General features: G+C 30.4%; 1 protein-coding gene and 1 long non-coding RNA gene across 10 annotated transcripts in view; both read right to left on the bottom strand.

The window, feature by feature from the left end:
* The window catches only part of bru3 (CUGBP Elav-like family member bruno 3), a 1184422-nt gene that overhangs the window by 1110688 nt on the left and 52851 nt on the right, over positions 1-20883 (bottom strand). The gene's annotated exons all lie outside the window — the stretch shown is intronic.
* On the bottom strand, positions 9014-9540 carry LOC142236646 (uncharacterized). The gene is made up of 2 exons (XR_012722136.1): positions 9309-9540; positions 9014-9245 (listed from the first exon to the last, which is right to left on the bottom strand). It is a non-coding gene; the product is annotated as an uncharacterized LOC142236646 (long non-coding RNA).

Below are 20883 nucleotides of genomic sequence, written 5' to 3'. Positions count from 1 at the left end.
AAGTTTGTTGAAATTTTACTCAAACAAGATTCCTTTTTGTAATAAAGGTTTTGTTTTTTTTTTTAAGAGAAAATAAATACGGTTTTATGACAAACCTTACAACGAATGCCTCTATTCTGATTTATTTGTAGTTGAAGAAAGTTTTTTTAGCGTAAAAATTCCACAATTGTCTAAAATTTTGTTTCTCTGGAAAAAAAACTCTTCTTTTAATGTAGCAGAAAAAATATTTCCATTCAATGTTAGATAGTGAATCATCTTGTCCCTTTTTGTATAGACATTCGTTTGTTTTGTTCCTATTTCATGATCAGAGGCTTTTGAGATATCGTTACTATGAAAAATTATCCGTTGTTTGTCTCAGAAAAGAGAAACTAAAACGAGGATTTCCAAGCATACTTTTAGGCCGTGGAAAATCCTTTTTCTCCTTTACATTTTTTTTTTGCTTAAAGTGAACATTGAATGGATTACTCTATTATTCATTGGACTCATTCATCTTTCGTTTTTTCTTTTCCTTCTTGTGCTTATTCTTCTACTTGTTATGTTCAATAGACTATTTCCCGGTACCGGGTTTCCATACACAAAAAAAAAACCGACTTCCTTTGGCTGTAAGTGATGTCTTTAAACTGTCATTAAACTTTTCTTCATCGTCTCTCGTCTGTTCACGATATTTCTTTTTTTTTTTTTTTGTGACATTGTCAACTATTGATGCATTATGTATAAATGGGTTTTTACCATAGTGCAAAAAATGTTTTCCCTCCCCATCAAATGGGAAAGAAAAAAAGATGGAACAGAAAAAAACAACACTCGCTAAACGATACCAAATGAAAAGTTTTCGTTTTATTGAGCTTTTGTTGAATGCATCCTCTCCTCCTTTTTTTTCTTTTTCTTCATCTCAAATCCTTTTTGCCATCAAGGCGCAGCAGGTAAAAGTTTGGTGAGTTCGCTTAAAATGTCACTGCATAGACTGAATTGTATTCTTGTTACCATAAATTGTTCGTTGAGAAATATGGGAGGATAATAAAAAAAAAGACACAAGCTCTACGATGAAATCGTACAGAGAATCTGAACAAAATTGTATTTAACTGCAAAGGGGTTTTCTTTCTTCTTTTTTTTTTTGAAAGTTACCAATTCATAGTGAGGTCTCAGTTTACTGTGTCGTTTTTATGGCTCGTCAATTATTTGGAACTCTGAATGCATGCTGGCTTTGGTGGGTAGACATAACAAAAAAAAAACCACAGATTTGCGAAGGTAAGTTTTCAAGAAATTTAATTTTTTTCTAACAGAAGAATACACCTCTCAGAATTGGTTATCCGGAATAAATAAATAAGGGATAAGAAACATTTACAACAACAACTATATATATACTAAATGACTCAAAAATATCAGTTATATCCATGTGATTCTCAAAGTCAATCTGTCCGTCTTTCTCTCTCTCTCTCTCTCGAACTTTATTGAATTTTATTGAAAAATTTAGTACGATCGGCGGGAGCCACCGTGGTGCAATGGTTAGCATGCCCGCCTTGCATACACAATGTCGTGGGTTCGATTCCTGCTTCGACAGAACACCAAAAAGTTTTTCAACGGTGGATTATCCCACCTCAGTAATGCTGGTGACATTTCTGAGGGTTTCAAAACTTCTCTAAGTGGTTTCACTGCAATGTGAAACGCCGTTCAGAATCGGCTATAAAAAGGAGGTCCCTTGTCATTGAGCTTAACATGGAATCGGGCAGCACTCAGTGATAAGAGAGAAGTTCACCAATGTGGTATCACAATGGACTGAATAGTTAAAGTGAGCCTGACACATCGGGCTGCCACCTAACCTAACCTAACCTAACCTAGTAAGATCGGCCCAACATATAAAATTGAGTTATAATAATTAAGTAAGGCCCGACTTTAGACTCCTTAGGATAACACAACCGTTCCACTGCAAAACTATTAAAATTTATTAAAAGCTATTGCTAGATTTCATAAAATTAAATAAACCTATATTGGGAAAAAAGATACAGTGAAACCTCTACAAACTTGCACACTCTGAAAACAGGACAAATCGCAATCATGGACAGTTGTCTGGGGACGTTTGCTATTTTAACACATTAAAATTATCCTCATAACTGGACACCTCTCAAAGGTGGACAAAATTTAGACGACCGTTTGTGTCCACCTTTCAGAGGTTTTACTGTACATGGATTCCCAATATAAATATTACAGTGAAACTCTGAAAGGTGGACACCCACCGTCACCTAATTTTTGTCCACATTTGGGTTGTCTCCAATTATGAGAGGTTAATTTAAATATTTTAATATAGCAAACGTCCCCAGACAACTGTCCACATTTGGGAGGTGTCCGGTTTTCAGAGTTTCCACTGTACAGTGAAATCTCTCAATCTTGGACAGATTTGGGGCCTCAAAGAGAAGCAAATTTAATCCGATTCAGCTGAAGTTTGGTATATGGTTTTGGTATATGGTCTCTAAGAACCATGCTAAAATTGGTCCACATCGGTCCATAATTATATATAGCCCCCATATAAACCGATCCCCCGATTTGGCTTGCGAGGCCTCTAAGAGAAGAAAATTTCATCCGATCCGGGTGAAATTTGGTACATGGTGTTAGAATATGGTCTCTAACAACCATGCAAAAATTGGTCCACATCCGTCCATAATTATATATAGCCCCCATATAAACCGATTACCAGATTTGACCTCCGGAGCCTCTTGGAAGGCCAAAATTCATCTGATTCAGTTGAAATTTGGAACATGGTGTTAGTATATGGTCTTTAAAAACCGTGCCAGAATTGGTCCATATCGGTCCATAATTATATATAGCCCCCATATAAACCGTTCTCAAGGTTTGATTTCCGAAACCTCTTGGAAGAGCAAAATTCATCCGATCCGGTTCAAATGTGGAACGTGGTGTTAGTATATGGTCTCTAACATCCATGCAAAAATTGGTCTACACAGGTTCATAATTATATATAGCATATAAACCGATCCCCAGATTTGACCTCCGGAGCTTATTGGAGGAGCAAAATTCATTCGATCCGGTTCAAATTTGGAACGTGGTGTGGCCGCTAACAACCATTCCAAAATTTGCCCATATCGGTCTATAGTTATATATAGCCGATCCCCAATCACACAAAAATTGGTCCATATCGCTTCATAATCATGGTTGCCACTCGAACCAAAAATAATCTACCAAAATTTTATTTCTATGGAAAATTTTGTCAAAATTTTATTTCTATAGAAAATTTTGTTAAAATTTTATTTTTATAGAATTTTTTTTTTTTAAATTTCATTTATATAGAAAACTTTGCCAAAACTTTAGTTCTATAGAAAATTTTGTCGAAATTTTATTTCTATAGAAAATTTTGTCAAAATTTTATTTGTATAGAAAATTTTGCCAGTTTTATATAGCCGATCCCCAATCACACAAAAATTGGTCCATATCGGTTCATAATCATGGTTGCCACTCGAGCCAAAAATAATCTACCAAAATTTTATTTCTATAGAAAATTTTGTTAAAATTTCGATTCTGTAGAAAATGTTGTCAAACTGAATTATATACGTATTTAATCGGTATTTTTATATCCTCCACCATAGGATGGGGGGTATATCAACTTTGTCATTCCGTTTGTAACACATCGAAATATTGCTCTAAGACCCCATAAAGTATATATATTCTGGGTCGTGGTGAAATTCTGAGTCGATCTGAGCATGTCCGTCCGTCCGTCCGTCTGTTGAAATCACGCTAACTTCCGAACGAAACAAGCTATCGACTTGAAACTTGGCACTAGTAGTTGCTATTGATGTAGGTCGGATGGTATTGCAAATGGGCCATATCCGTCCACTTTTACGTATAGCCCCCATCTAAACGGACCCCCAAATTTGGCTTGCGAGGCCTCTAAGAGAAGCAAATTTCATCCGATCCGGCTGAAATTTGGTACATGGTGTTAGTATATGGTCTCTAACAACCATGCAAAAATTGGTCCACATCGGTCCATAATTATATAGCCCCCATATAAACCGATTACCAGATTTGACTTCCGGAGCCTCTTGGAAGGCCAAAATTCATCTGATTCAGTTTAAATTTGGTACGTGGTGTTAATATATGGCCTCAAACACCCCTGCAAAAATTGGTCGATATCGGTCCATAATTATATATAGGCCCCATATAAACCAATCCCCAGATTTGACATCCGGTACCTTTTGGAGAAGCAAAATTCATGCGATCTGGTTGAAATTTGGTACGTGGTGGTAGCATATGATATTTAACAACCATGTGAGTTGAAATTTGTGGATGACAGTCTTTCGTAGAAGTTTCTACGCAATCCATGGTGGAGGGTACATAAGATTCGGCCTGGCTGAACTTACGGCCATATATACTTGTTTTTTGTTTTTTTTACTTTGTAGTCAAAATGCAAAAAGACAATAAATTTTACGACAATTTTATAAATTTTAAAGAACATCTCTGGTATATTGGTATACTAAAGGTTAATTCTCCGTCTGTCCCTTTGAAATGTTAAATACAATTGCACAAACTTATTATACCCTATTCTATAGTTCTAGTAAAGATTTTACAAATCTTTTTTTTTGTGGAAAAATCGATTTTTTCCAAGTTACTGTTACACTTTGTTGTACAACATAAAGAGCATTTTAAATAAGGAAGTTAAGTAACAAATTAAACAGATTTTCAGACAAACAATATTCACAACCGAAAAGGGAAACAGGAAAAGATAGTTCGTAAAAAAATCAAACTAACACAAAAATATTCGAGTACACAAAACAAAAATGCTTAGAATCTATAAAAAAAATGCTTTGCAACAAACTACTGTCGATGGCATTGCACTCATAATGCACTGGCGATTATTATTAAATTTTGTACACTATGAAAATAATAAAATTGGAAAGGATAAATAACATATAGCTAAATAAATAATAACAAAATGTTTAATTAAACTCAAACACAAAAAAACATTTGCTGGCTTCTAAACAAAATAATGGGTTGTCTATAAAACAAATATCATGTAGATGTCATTTCTAGTTTGACACTGATGCCAGTGAAGGACCAAGTACTTATCATAACAGACACTACAAAGTAATATTAATTTTCTTGATTTAAAAAATATTTAAGGATGGAACATCTACAAAATAAATCATAGCCTATTTTTGAAACTTTTTATACTCTCCACCATAGGATGGGGGGGGGGGTATATTAACTTTGTCATTCCGTTTGTAACACATCGAAATATTGCTCTAAGACCTTCTAAAGTATAAATATTCTGGGTCGTGGTGAAATTCTGAGTCAATCTAAGCATGTCCGTCCGTCCGTCTGTTGAAATCACGCTAACTTCCGAACGAAACAAGCTATCGTCTTGAAACTTGGCATAAGTAGTTGCTATTGATGTAGTTTGGATGGTAATGGGCCATATCGGACAACTTTTACGTATAGCCCCCATATAAACCGACGTCCAGACCCCTCTTGGAGGAGCAAAATTCATCCGATCCGGTTTAAATTTGGTACATGGTGTAACTATATGGTCTCTAACAACCATGCAAAAATTAGTCCATATCGGTCCATAATTACATATAGCTCCCATATAAACGGATCCCCAGATTTGGCTTGCGGAGCCTCTTGTAGGGGCAAAGCTCATGCGATCCGGTTTAAATTTGGTACGTGGTGTAAGTATATGGTCTCTAACAACCATGCAAAAATTGCTCCATATCGCTTAATAATTATATATACCCCCTCCAAAGTTTCCACATATACAGACAAAATTTTCTTTAGAAATAAAATTTTGACAAAATTTTCTATAGAAATAAAATTTTTACAAAATTTCCTATAGAAATAAACTTTTGACAAAATGTTCTAAAGGGTGGTACGGTCAAAATTTGGTCAATATAAACTTGAAGTATTTCTTTCAATTTTGCATTAAAAAAACCTGAACACCCCTCATTTTGAAGGTGTGTGTGTGTAGAATGTTGCTCCTATTTTGATTTTGGAATTCACTCTTCAGTTGTCAAAATGCCGTCCAAGCAAGAAGAGCAGCGTATCAAAATTTTGCTCGCGCTTCGATAAAATCCGAGCTACTCGCACGCAAAGCTGGCAAAATCGCTAAAAGTTGCCAAATCAACCGTTACAAATGTAATTAAAGTGTTTGGGGAACGTTTGTCGACAGCCAGGAAGTCTGGATCGGGGGGAAATCGAAAACCGGAAGCCGCTGAGACGACAAAGAGAGTTGCCGGTAGTTTCAAGCGAAACGCTAACCTCTCTCTCCGAGATGCCGCAAATAAGCTGGGTGTTTCGTCTACAACCATGCATTGAGCAAAAAAACGAGCCGGACTATCGACTTACAAGAAGGTAGTGACTCCAAATCGCGATGATAAACAAAATACGACGGCCAAAGCGCGATCCCGGAGGCTGTACACGACGATGCTGACGAAGTTTGACTGCGTGGTAATGGACGACGAAACCTACGTCAAAGCCGACTACAAGCAGCTTCCAGGACAGGAGTTTTATACGGCAAAAGGAAGGGGAAAGGTAGCAGATATTTTCAAGCACATAAAACTGTCAAAGTTCGCAAAGAAATATCTGGTTTGGCAAGCCATCTGTACCTGTGGCTTGAAAAACAGCATTTTCATAGCTTCCGGGACTGTCAACCAAGAAATTTAAGTGAAATAGTGTTTGAATAAACGTCTGCTGCCTTTCCTGAAGAAACACGGTTGTTCCGTACTGTTTTGGCCGGATTTGGCATCTTGCCATTACCGTAAAAAGGCCATGGAGTGTACGCTGCCAACAACGTGCAGGTGGTTCCCAAGGACAAGAACCCTCCCAACACGCCAGAGCTCCGCCCAATTGAGAAATACTGGGCTATTGTCAAGCGGAACCTAAAGAAGACCAAAAAAGACGAGCAGCAGTTCAAGGCAAACTGGCTGTCTGCGGCGAAGAAGGTGGACAAGGTGGCTGTACAAAATCTGATGGCAGGTGTCAAGCGTGAGGCCCGGCAATCCGGATTTGAAAAAGCGAAAGCCTAACTGAATATTTTTCCTGAATTTTATACTAATTGAACTTGAAAAAGAAATTTAATTTGATTTTTTAAATAAACGATTTCACCGATTTACACGCGTTTTCCCTTGATCAAATTTTGACCGTATCACCCTTTATGGTGGAGGATATAAAAATTTGACAAAATTTTCTATAGAAATAAAATTTAGACAAAATTATCTATAGAAATAAAATTGTGACAAAATTTTCTATAGCAAAAAAATTGGACAAAATTTTCTATAGAAATAAAATTTGCACAAAACTTTCTATAGAAATAAAATTGTGACAAAATTTCCTATAGAAATAAAATTTTGCCACAATTTTCGATAAAAATAAAATTTTGACAAAACTTTCTATAGAAATAAAATTTTAACCAAATTCTCTATTGAAATAAAATTTTTAGAAAATTTCTGTAGCAAATTTCGACAAAATTTGCTATATAAATAATCTTTTGAAAAAATTGTCTATAGGGATAAAATTTTTAAAAAGTTTTCTATAAAATAAATTCTATGGGTCCACCCACAAGTTATTCCTGTGTACATTGAAAGTTGGTCACCTTGTCGTAACATTTTTTTCTAAACTTCTCCCAATTTTTTGCTTGTTTCTTATGGAACACCGAATAGGGATACGTTTTAAGTTTTTAGCGGTCGTTTTGGTCTAGCAGTATAGTTCTCATCCCAAAGTTGGCAATTTTTAAAACAGAAAACATTTTGTTTTAACAAATCTTCATTGTTTCTTCTAATGCGTAGAATTTTGTAGGAAATGCAGCCAAGAAAAGAAAACAAAAACAAACTCCACTTTGTTAAAATTTTGCAAATAAATAAATTGTTGGTCCATATCTCGCAAACTATAGACGATATTCTCTAACTCATGGGAATTTTTTGGATCGTTTTACAATTTCTATGCAGCAAAGAAAATCTATCTAGGAAAGAGATCATCGAAATCGGTTCATAATAGTGGATTTGACAGCTAAAAAAATGTTCATACTCACGAGGTAACTAATTTTCATATCAGCCCGTGGACCAACAAGGGACCCTGAAATTTAAAGCATAGAAAAAAACACTTTTCATAAAGAAAAACTACGTTGATAAAAAGAAAGCGATTTGCAACCACTGTGCTTCGTGCGCCATCTCCGCTATACAAAGAAGGCCCCTTGCCATTGAGATAAATATAGAATCGGACGGCACTCAGTGATAAGAGAGAAGTTCACAAATGTGGTGTAACAATGGACTGAATAGTATAAGTGATCCTGTTATATCAGGCTGCCACTAACCTGCTCTAACCTATATAATCGTTAATATGAAGTCCATATTTTTGACGATCATATCCAAAGGCAATTTTTCTCTGCATGTAGAATGCAATGAAAAGTTTACAGTTTTTCATAAAGATTTCTTTTGGAATGTTGGTACAATTTTAGAAAGAATAATTTTCCCTTGTGTAGAAGTAATATACATAGCAGCAACATATGTTTTTGGGGAAAAGGGAACCAAGTGAATGACGATTACAAGTGCATGTATTTGTGGGTGTAAAAAAAACCCCACCCCTCCCATAGGCAAACTTTCAATATCATTTGCCATTGTTTATGGAACTCTGGAGTACCATATGTGTACTCAAATGCCAGTGAATAGATGAGAGTGTACAGTATGTTCTTACCCACCTGACCACAACGTTCGTTATCGTATTCGATATAGAAATATTCTCGGTTTTTTCTCGAAGAAAACTATCGAAAACGATATCGAGAATGGTTCGAAAAAATTTCGAAAAACGTTCATCTGTCGTGCTGTTACTGCCAGCAAACTCTTCGTTTTCGAAGGCTTGCTAGTGATTCGTTAAAGAAGGTTTCGCGATATCTATAATTGATCGTTAACGAATCTATCTCGAATTCGTTTTCGTATTCGATATCATTCCGCTTTCGAAGGTTTTCTATACTGTTTTATTCCCATTTTGTTCCCATTATAAGTTGTGTAGTAAAAGAAAATTTTCAAGTTTGTTTTTATTTTATTACAACACAATATAGATAGTTATAATACAAAATAATATAGATATTAGTGTTGCGAACAAAATACTTAAAATATTTATATTTAGGAATATATATTTAAAGTGATTTAAGGCACTGCATTGACTTCATTGCCGGAATTTGTTATTAAACCGGTCGTGGCTATGCCATTGAAAAGGATATTAACCAATGAGTAACATTTTCCTGGATACATCTGCAAATTAAACAAGAAAGAAAATTGGTAGTTTTTTAAAAGATATATAAATAAATTACTTACCTCTTTTATATTCGCTAACACACTTCACCCTGAAATGACTTTTTAATCTCTGTCTTTGTCAAAAACAAACATGGCGGAACACCAACAAATAAGCCGAAAAATATTCGTTATTACTTCGACAAAACGAACGTTCGAAATTTTTCTATTATCGAACTTTTCTCGAATAATGTGCGCGTTAATTTATTTCGAAAAATGTTCGCTTTAGCGAACCTTCGCCATTTCTCGGCACTTTGGTCGGGTGGGTATCGTAACATTTTTCTCTGCTGGAATATTTTTGTTTTCCTTAGTTTTGTTGTTGTTGTCCTCTCATTGTTTTTTTTTTTCTTTACGCTCTCTCTCACTCCCCCTCTTTGATGTTTCGATTTTGAAGAGCTCACATGTAGAAATTCAATGGTCATCGAATAATATTTTTGCATATGGAAAAGCTGATGCAGCTGCAACATCAGTGCATGGAAATTCTCTATGGATATTTACTCGAAACAAAAAAAGAAAAGTAAAGAAACAAAAAAACAAAAAAAAAAAACAAAAACAATCAGCTATAGGAATTCTCTGTGCTTTTACATATTGGACTCTTTTGCACGATTTTCCCCAAACTATTAAGTACATCGTATAATTTAAGTTTGTATGGGCATTTGTGTTGATGGCTTTGTGTTATTTGTTTCCATTTTTCCATTTCTTGTTAACGGGTTTGGGCGGGGGTGTAGCTTTTATTCATTTTTCGTTTTTGGGTGTGTTTGATGCACCCCTTACTTTTACGTCTCATCTTTATATCTGTGGCATATAAATATTGACAAAGTATCGGTATCTGTACAGTTTCCATCATCGGTACATTCAACCAAGCAATCTCAGGTTAATAAAAGAAGGCGTTAAAAAATACCATGCCACGAAATCAATGAGGTCTTGCTACCAAAGGGGTAGGGGTTATCTAAAAAAAGCCAATTTTTAACAGATTAAAAAAACAGTAAATAACATATATAAGAAAGTCTGCAAAAAACGTAATTTTTTCTCAAAAGAGTATTTGACACAATTTTCTATAGAAATATAATTTTGACAAAAATTTTTATAGAAATAAAGTATTGACACAATTTTCTATAGAAAAAAAATTCTTACAAAATTTTCCATAGAAATAAAATTTCAACAAAATTTTAAATTTTTTGGAAAAAAAAATTTTGACAAAATTTTCTATAGAAATACAATTTCGACAAAATTTTCTGCAGAAATAAAATTTTGAGAAAATTTTAATTCTGTAGAAATTTTTCTATAGAAATAAAATTGTAAAAAAATTTTTATATAAAAATAAAATTTTGACATATTTTCTATAGAAATAAAATTTTGAAAAAATTTTCTATAGAATTAGAATTTAGAAATAGCAATTTATTTATTATAGAAATTTTCTATAGAATTAGAATTTTGACAAAAATTTCTATAAAAATAAAACGTTCTATAGAAATATAATTCTGACAAAATTTTTTTATAGAAATAAATTTTTGAAAAATTTTTCTATAGACATAAAATTTTGAAAAAAATTTCTATAGAAATAAAATTTTGAAAAAAAAAAATCTATAGAAATAAAATTTGAGAAAATAAATGTTATAAAATGTTCTATAAAATTTGAGTTTTGACAAAAATTTCTATAAAAAAAAAGAATTTTCTATAGAATTAGAAATTTGACAAAAATTTCTATATAAATAACATTTAGAAATAGCAATTTATTTATTAAAGAAATTTTCTATAGAATTAGAATTTTGACAAAAATTTCTATAAAAATAAAATGTTCTATAGAAATATAATTCTGGCAAAATTTTTTTATAGAAATAAAATTTTGAAAAAATTCTATAGAAATAAAATTCTGGCAAAATTTTCTATAGAAATATAATATTGACAAAATTTTCCACAGAAATAAAATTTTTTTGCAAAATTTTCTATAGAAATAAAATTTGTACAACATTCTTTATAGTAATAAAATTTTGTCAAAATTTTCTATAGAAATAAAATTTTGACAAAATTTTCTATAGAAATAAAATTTTGACAAAATTTAATATAGAAATAAAATTTTGACAAAATTTTCTATAGAAATAAAATTTTGACAAAATTTTCTATAGAATTAGAATTTAGAAATGGAAATTTATTTATTATAGAAATTTTCTATAGAATTAGAATTTTGACAAAAATTTCTATAAAAATAAAACGTTCTATAGAAATAAAATTCTTTCCAAATTTTTTTATAGAAATAAACTTTTGAAAAAATTTTGTATAGAAATAACATTTTGAAAAAATTTTCTGTAGAAATAAAATTTTGACAAAATTTTCTATAGAAATAAAATTTAGTCAAAATTTTCTCTAAAATTAGAGTTTTGATAAAAAATTCTATAAAAAAAGAATTTCTAAAGAAATAAAATAGTGACAAAATTTTATAAAGAAATTAAATTTTGACATATATTCTATAGAAATAAAATTTTGACAAAATTTTCTATAGAAATAAAATTTTGACAAAATTTTCTATAGAAATAAAATTTTGACAAAATTTTCTATAGAAATAAAATTTTGACAAAATTTTCTATAGAAATAAAATTTTGACAAAATTTTCTATAGAAATAAAATTTTTACAAAATTTTCTATAGAAATAAAATTTTTACAAAATTTTCTATAGAAATAAAATTTTTACAAAATTTTCTATAGAAATAAAATTTTTACAAAATTTTCTATAGAAATAAAATTTTTACAAAATTTTCTATATAAATAAAATTTTCTATAGAAATAAATTCTTTTACAAAATTTTCTATAGAAATAAAATTTTGACAAAATTTTCTATAACAATAAAATTTTGACAAAATTTTCTATATAATTAGAATTTAGAAATGGAAATTTATTTATTATAGAAATTTTCTATAGAATTAGAATTTTGACAAAAATTTCTATAAAAATAAAACGTTCTATAGAAATAAAATTCTTTGCAAATTTTTTTATAGAAATAAACTTTTGAAAAAATTTTGTATAGAAATAAAATTTTGAAAAAATTTTCTGTAGAAATAAAATTTTGACAAAATTTTCTATAGAAATAAAATTTAGTCAAATTTTCTCTAAAATTAGAGTTTTGATAAAAAATTATATAAAAAAAGAATTTCTATAGAAATAAAATAGTGACAAAATTTTATAAAGAAATAAAATTTTGACAAAATTTTCTATAGAAATAAAATTTTGACAAAATTTTCTATAGAAATAAAATTTTGACAAAATTTTCTATAGAAATAAAATTTTGACAAAATTGTCTATAGAAATAAAATTTTGACAAAATTTTCTATAGAAATAAAATTTTTACAAAATTTTCTATAGAAATAAAATTTTGACAACATTTTCTATAGAAATAAAATTTTGACAAAATTTTCTATAGAAATAAAATTTTTACAACATTTTCTATAGAAATAAAATTTTTACAAAATTTTCTATAGAAATAAAATTTTTACAAAATTTTCTATAGAAATAAAATGTTGGCAAAATTTTCTATAGAAATAAAATGTTGGCAAAATTTTCTATAGAAATAAAATTTTGACAAAATTTTCTATAGAAATAAAATTTTGACAAAATTTTCTATAGAAATAAAATTTTTACAAAATTTTCTATAGAAATAAAATTTTTACAAAATTTTCTATAGAAATAAAATTTTTACAAAATTTTCTATAGAAATAAAATTTTTACAAAATTTTCTATAGAAATAAAATTTTTACAAAATTTTCTATAGAAATAAAATTTTTACAAAATTTTCTATAGAAATAAAATTTTTACAAAATTTTCTATATAAATAAAATTTTCTATAGAAATAAATTCTTTTACAAAATTTTCTATAGAAATAAAATTTTGACAAAATTTTCTATAACAATAAAATTTTGACAAAATTTTCTATAGAATTAGAATTTAGAAATGGAAATTTATTTATTATAGAAATTTTCTATAGAATTAGAATTTTGACAAAAAATTCTATAAAAATAAAACGTTCTATAGAAATAAAATTCTTTGCAAATTTTTTTATAGAAATAAACTTTTGAAAAAATTTTGTATAGAAATAAAATTTTGAAAAAATTTTCTGTAGAAATAAAATTTTGACAAAATTTTCTATAGAAATAAAATTTAGTCAAATTTTCTCTAAAATTAGAGTTTTGATAAAATTTATATAAAAAAAGAATTTCTATAGAAATAAAATAGTGACAAAATTTTATAAAGAAATTAAATTTTGACATATATTCTATAGAAATAAAATTTTGACAAAATTTTCTATAGAAATAAAATTTTGACAAAATTTTCTATAGAAATAAAATTTTGGCAAAATTTTCTATAGAAATAAAATTTTGACAAAATTTTCTATAGAAATAAAATTTTTACAAAATTTTCTATAGAAATAAAATTTTTACAAAATTTTCTATAGAAATAAAATTTTTACAAAATTTTCTATAGAAATAAAATGTTGGCAAAATTTTCTTAGAAATAAAATGTTGGCAAAATTTTCTATAGAAATAAAATTTTGACAAAATTTTCTATAGAAATAATATTTTGACAAACTTTTCTATAGAAATAAAATTTTTACAAAATTTTCTATAGAAATAAAATTTTTACAAAAATTTCTATAGAAATAAAATTTATACAAAATTTTCTATAGAAATAAAATTTTTACAAAAATTTCTATAGAAATAAAATTTATACAAAATTTTCTATAGAAATAAAATTTTTACAAAGTTTTCTATAGAAATAAAATTTTGACAAAATTTTCTATAGAAATAAAATGTTGACAAAATTTGTATAGAAATAAAATGTTGACAAAATTTTCTATAGAAATAAAATTTAACAAAATTTTCTATAGAAATAAAATTTTGACAAAATTTTCTATAGAAATAAAATGTTGACAAAATTTTCTATAGAAATAAAATTTAACAAAATTTTCTATAGAAATAAAATTTTGACAAAATTTTCTATAGAAATAAAATTTGGATGTGTAAAAATTCGGTAGGTTAGGTTTTGGGTATCGAGCAGTCAAATCGCTGGCGCCATCAATAGCTGATGAAGTAAAAATGTATACTAGCATTTAGTAAGCATACAAAATCTAATTATCTACAAATGTATGCACCCTCCTTTTGAAATATTTTGTATTGCGACTAATATTTCGCCCTCTTCTCTGGTTAAATGCTGTGTGCTCTAAGAGCCTTAAGAGCCAAGTGTCATTTGCTAAATGAGCATAAGAAACCCCAATAAAATATTGTTAAAATCATTCAACCATCAACCACTTTAATATATTAGATGAAAGCGAAAAAAAGTAAAAACAAAAATAGATAAAAACTGTCAATAAAACACTCGACAGTGATGGGGGTTGCAAAGGTAACTGCTTACCTTGCACTCACATTTTGTGGTGGTGGAAATGGTGTTGTTTAGTTAGCACTTTATCAGTAGACAAACTCTCACACACACACACAAGCTCACATATCATCTTACACTCTTTACAATTCCCACCAGTAAGACTTTGGAGATTAAGGGGAATTGTGGGGTGATAGCAATGCACAAGGATAATTATCTATCGCCAACTTGGGGACGATGTCTCATAGTTTATTGTGGTATTTCTATTTGAAATGATTGTCATGCTTATTTTATACAAAGACTTCATAATCTTGGGAAAACTACAAAGGACCTAAATAGTTGGTGACTACAAGACACAGTGAATTTCATGGGAATATAGTTCTCGGATATTCCCCAGAATAGCGTTAAGGTCTGAAGAATATCATAAATGTCTATTCCGAAAAAATAAAAAAAACTAATTTATGAAAAAAAGTGAAGTTCCTCGTTCGGAAAATGGACTATGAGTTGTAAAAACAAAGAATATATTATGGGAGATCATAGCAAAAACAAGAGTCGCCAAATAGTAATGGAAATGTTATTTTTGGATCCGGACGTGGTGCAAAATTGGCACTGAAGCCTTGTATTTAACAAGGGTTTGTCATTAGACGGATTTCCAATATTGCAATAGCATTTGCGCTGACTTGGTATTACTTATTAAGGTTTGATTCCATTTCAGTGTTATGGATAGAAGTTTTTGAAAATTTTTAAGTCAGTCAGTCTTGCTAAAGTAAAATGTTAAAATATATGTTCTACGAAAAAAAAAAAAAAAAAAAAAAAAAATATATATATATATATATATATATATATATATATATATATATATATATATATATATATATATATATATATATATATATATATATATATATATATATATATATATATATATATATATATATATATATATATATATATATATATATATATATATATATATATATATATATATATATATTTTTATATATATATATATATATATATATATATATATATATATATATATATATATATATATATATATATATATATATATATATATATATATATATATATATATATATATATATATATATATATATATATATATATATAATATATATATATATATATATATATATATATATATATATATATATATATATATAACCCCATCCAAGCTCCTCTAAATTTATTTGTAGTGTAGTCAGGATAATTCAGTAGTCCGGGCAAAGGTCGAAACTATATCCGTCAGGTCTAGGGAGTTTGTACTGCTGTAGTATATACCGAAAAGCAAATGGGAAACGACATTTGTTTGTCTAAAATATCATTTGGTAGGTAAGTATTATTTTATATATAAACGTTGATTATTTGACCAAAAAAAAATTTTGTTTTTTTTTTCAGAAATAAAAATTGTTTAACAAAACAAAATTTGGCGATAAATTGTATTTTCTGAGAAATTCGAATTTAGTTAAATTGTAAACTTGTAGGAGTAAAACTTTTTGGTTTGAGTCATGTTAAAGAGTAAGTAAACCATTATTAAAATTAATGAATTTTTCTCTATCATTTTTCATGCAATAAAATAAAGTTAAATTTGCTTTTTTAAATTTCGTTGAAAAAAATCTCCTCGAAACGAATTTTTTTAAGGTCCTTAAGCTCTTTTAAGACACATATATGATATGATCCCATTGGTCATGTTTGTCGCCATCGATTTTTTTTTTATACCCTCCACCATAGGATGGGGGTATATTAACTTTGTTATTCCGTTTGTAACACATCGAAATATTGCTCTAAGACCCCATAAAGTATATATATATTCTGGGTCGTGGTGAAATTCTGAGTCTATCTGAGCATGTCCGTCCGTCCGTCTGTTGAATTCACACTAACTTCCGAACGAAACAAACTATCGACTTGAAACTTGGCACAAGTAGTTATTATTGATGTAGGCCGGATGGTATTGTAAATAGGCCATATCGGTCCACTTTTACGTATAGTCCCCATTAAAACGGACCCCCAAATTTTGCTTGCGAGGCCTCTAAGAGAAGATAATTTCATCCGATCCGGCTGAAATTTGGTACATGGTGTTAGTATATGGTCTCTAACAACATAATTATATATAGCCCCCATATAAACCGATCCCCAGATTTGGTTTGCGGACCCTCTAAGAGAAGCAAATTTGTTCCGATCCGGCTGAAGTTTGGTACATGGTATCAGCATATGATCTTTAACAACCATGCAAAAATTGGTCCATATCGGTCAATAATTATATATAGCCCCCATATAAACCGATCACCAGATTTGACCTACGGAGCCTCTTGGAAGACCAAAATTCATCTCCTTCAGTTGAAATTTGGTACGTGGTGTTAATATATGGCCTCAAACACCCATCCAAAACTTGGTCGAAATCTGTCCATATTTATATAGAGCCCCCATATAAACCGATCCCCAGATTTGACCTCCGGAGCCCCTTGGAAGAGCAAAATTCATCTGATTCGGTTGAAATTTGGTACGTGATGTTAGTATATGTTATCCAACAACCATGCAGGAATCGTGTATATCGGCCATAATTATATATAGCCCCCATATAAACCGATCCCAGTTTTGGTTTGCGGACCCTCTAAGAGAAGAAATATTCTTCCGATCCGGCTGAATTTGGTACATGGTGTCAGCATATGATCTTTAACAACCATGCAAAAATTGGTCCACATCGGTCCGTAATTATATAGCCCCCATATAAACCGATCACCAGATTTGAACTCCGGAGCCTCTTGGAAGACTAAAATTCATCTGATTCAGTTAAAATTTGGTATGTGGTGTTAATATATGGTCTCAAACACCCATGCAAAAACTGGTCCATATCGGTCAATAATTATATATAGCCCCCATATAAACCGATCACCAGATTTGACCTACGGAGCCTCTTGGAAGACCAAAATTCATCTGATTCAGTTGAAATTTGGTACGTGATGCTAGTATATGTTATCCAACAACCATGCAGGAATTGGTTCATATCAGTCCATAATTATATATAGGCTCATATAAACCGATCCCCAAATTTGACCTCCGGTGCCTTTTGGGGAAGCAAAAATTCATCCGATCTGGTTGAAATTTGGTACGTGGTGGTAGAATATGATATTTAACAGCCGTGCCAAAAGTGGTCCATATCAGTCCATAATCATATATAGCCCCCATATAAACCGATCCCGAGATTTGGTTTTTGGAGCCTCTTGGAGGAGCAAATTTCATCCGAGTGAGTTGTAATTTGGTAAATTGTGCTATTATATGGCCGTTAACAACCATGCCTAACTAGGTCCATATCGGTCTATAGTTATATATAGCCCTCAGATAAATCGATCCCCAATTACAAGTCAAGTTCATAATTTTATATAGCCTTAATAAGTGACCCCCATATTTCAATTCTGGCTCTCTACAACGTATGGACTAACTCACAATTTAGAAAACGATGTTAAGAAGTTTTACGATACCACAACCCAAGTAGTTCGATTGTGGGTGACAGTCTTTCGTAGAAGTACATAAGATTCGGCTGGCCGAAGTTACGGCCGTATATACTTGTTTTTTTTTTTTGGGTTTGAAAGAAAACAACAAAAAACTTCATTGACCTAACATTTCGTTGATCATTGACCATAACTAAGAAAAGTAATTATATATACTTTACCACGAGCTTTCTCATAACCAAATATTCGTTAATAATATCAAATGAACGTTTAGTTGATATTCGCTTAATTAAAATTTTTTTTCATACAAAAACTAATCCATTCTTCCGAAACGAAATTTTGGACCAACGAAGTTCCCTATTATTGTCAAAGTTTTCTCTTTAAAGACAAATAAAGGTTTAATTATGGTGCCTGATGTCACGTTTGTTCCCAACGAAAAGAAAAGAAATCTTCTTTGGTTTAAATTTAATTTTCCAAAAAAACAAAAAAAAAATTGTTCTTGACAACCACTTTTGACCTTCGGTTGAGTAAATTTACCATTTCATCTCTTGATGATTGATTTTCCTGGCGTAATTTCCTTAAGAGCAAACAAACCAGAATTTATGAGAGTCTATGTAACGATTGTTTTTAATATTTTTTATTTGCATGTACATTTTTTTGTTTGTTCCTCAGAAATGAAAATTTTTCTCTCAGTGCATTTATAAAATTTATATACAGCTACTTACACATGACAATGGTATTTAATTATTGATCAACTTACCTGTAAAGAAAATTAATAAGAAATTCATTTTTATAAAATTCTATTCAAATATAGAAGAGTTTATCAAGAGTATATTAAGATACACATATAAGATGAAAACAAGTATATATGGCCGTAAGTTCAGCCAGGTCGAAGCGTATGTACCCTCCACCATGGATTGCGTAAAAACTTGTACTAAAGACTGTCATCCACAATCGAATTACTTGAGTTGCGGTAACGCTTGCCGATGGCAATGTATCTTAAAACCTCCTAACACAGTCTTCTAAATTGTCCGTAAGTCCATACGTGGTATATATTAAATCAAAAAAGATCGATTAAATACGTATATAATTCAGCTTGACAACATTTTCTATAGAAAACAAGTAAGTAAAGTAGAAAGTCGGGCGGGGCCGACTATATCATACCCTAAACCACCATTACAGAATTAGTAATCATAAGCATTTGTGGGGTAACATATAGGTCTGGGAGATAAACCGCAGTTGCATATTTAAGAAAATTAAGGGGTACATGTCTATGGGTGCTTTGTGTCAATCTGACTATAGCTCATAGTCAATGTTGCCAGGGAAAATGTTCGGTTTACCTTACAAGGACATAAAAAGTTCCCTACTTTCCTATACATTCCCAAACAATTTTCCCTACTATATTTTTCGTTAAATATAAAAAATTTTACAAAACAAAAATGGTTTTAAGTACTTTATTATCTTAAAACATGAATATGCAACGTATATAACTTAGAATATAAATTTGTATTACGACCACGGTTGCCACAGTAAGTAGAATTCTACTCAAATTAGTAATCTTTTTTGTTAAATCTTTATAAAAATAAAATTTTGCAAAAAGTTTCTATAAACAAATTTTTGTAAGAAATTTTTCTATAGAAATAATATTTTGACAATAAATTCTATAGAAATAAAATTTTGAGAAAACTTTTTATAGAAATAATATTGTGAAAAAAATTTCTATAGAAATACAATTTTGAAAAAATGTTCTATAGAAATAAAATGTTGACAAAATTTTCTACAGGAATAAAGTTTACCACACATTGTTAAAGATCAAGCCTTTCCGGCTTCTAATTTCCTCCTGCATAGCCACCAAAATGTAAAAATTATTACAAATTGTGTTGAGTGAAAATGTCCTACATTGTGGCCCTACGTCCCTAAAAGACGCTAAATATTAGAAAACCCTATATATAGGGAATTTCCCCTACTTCTAGCAACACTGGCTGTGTTGATATTGCACCTACGGAGTTAGTATGCCACTAATATTGAGACCATTATTAAAAAAGAGAAAATCGTTAAATTAGTGTGGGTAATAAATACAAATTTGTAAAAATCGAGCAATATTCTTATGTAAGAGCTACAAGTACGTATAAGTACGATCGGCTAGTACATCAAAATTTGAAATTTGAGTAACATTGTTATACCCACCACCATAGGATGGGGGGTATATTAACTTTGTCATTCCGTTTGTAACACATCGAAATATTGCTCTAAGACCCCATAAATATATTCTGGGTCGTGGTGATATTCTGAGTCGATCTGAGCATGTCCGTCCGTCCGTCCGTCTGTTGAAATCACGCTAACTTCCGAACGAAACAAGCTATCGACTTGAAACTTGGCACAAGTAGTTGTTATTGATGTAGGTCAGATGGTATTGCAAATGGGCCATATCGGTCCACTTTTACGTATAGCCCCCATATAAACGGACCCCAAAATTTGGCTTGCGAGGCCTCTAAGAGAAGCAAATTTCATCCGATCCGGCTGAAATTTGGTACATGGTGTTAGTATATGGTCTCTAACAACCATGCAAAAATTGGTCGACATCGGTCCATAATTATATATGGCCCCCATATAAACCGATCCCCCGATTTGGCTTGCGAGGCCCCTAAAAGAAGCAAATTTCATCCGATCCGGCTGAAATTTGGTACATGGTGTTAGTATATGGTCTCTAACAACCTTGCAAAAATTGGTCTACATCGGTCCATAATTATATATAGCCCCTATAT

This window comes from Haematobia irritans, chromosome 4 (assembly GCF_050003625.1).
Source record: "Haematobia irritans isolate KBUSLIRL chromosome 4, ASM5000362v1, whole genome shotgun sequence".
In the NCBI taxonomy this organism is placed as follows: domain Eukaryota; kingdom Metazoa; phylum Arthropoda; class Insecta; order Diptera; family Muscidae; genus Haematobia; species Haematobia irritans.
Note: the sequence above shows the minus strand (reverse complement) of the source record. Positions and strands in the feature narration are given on the sequence as shown.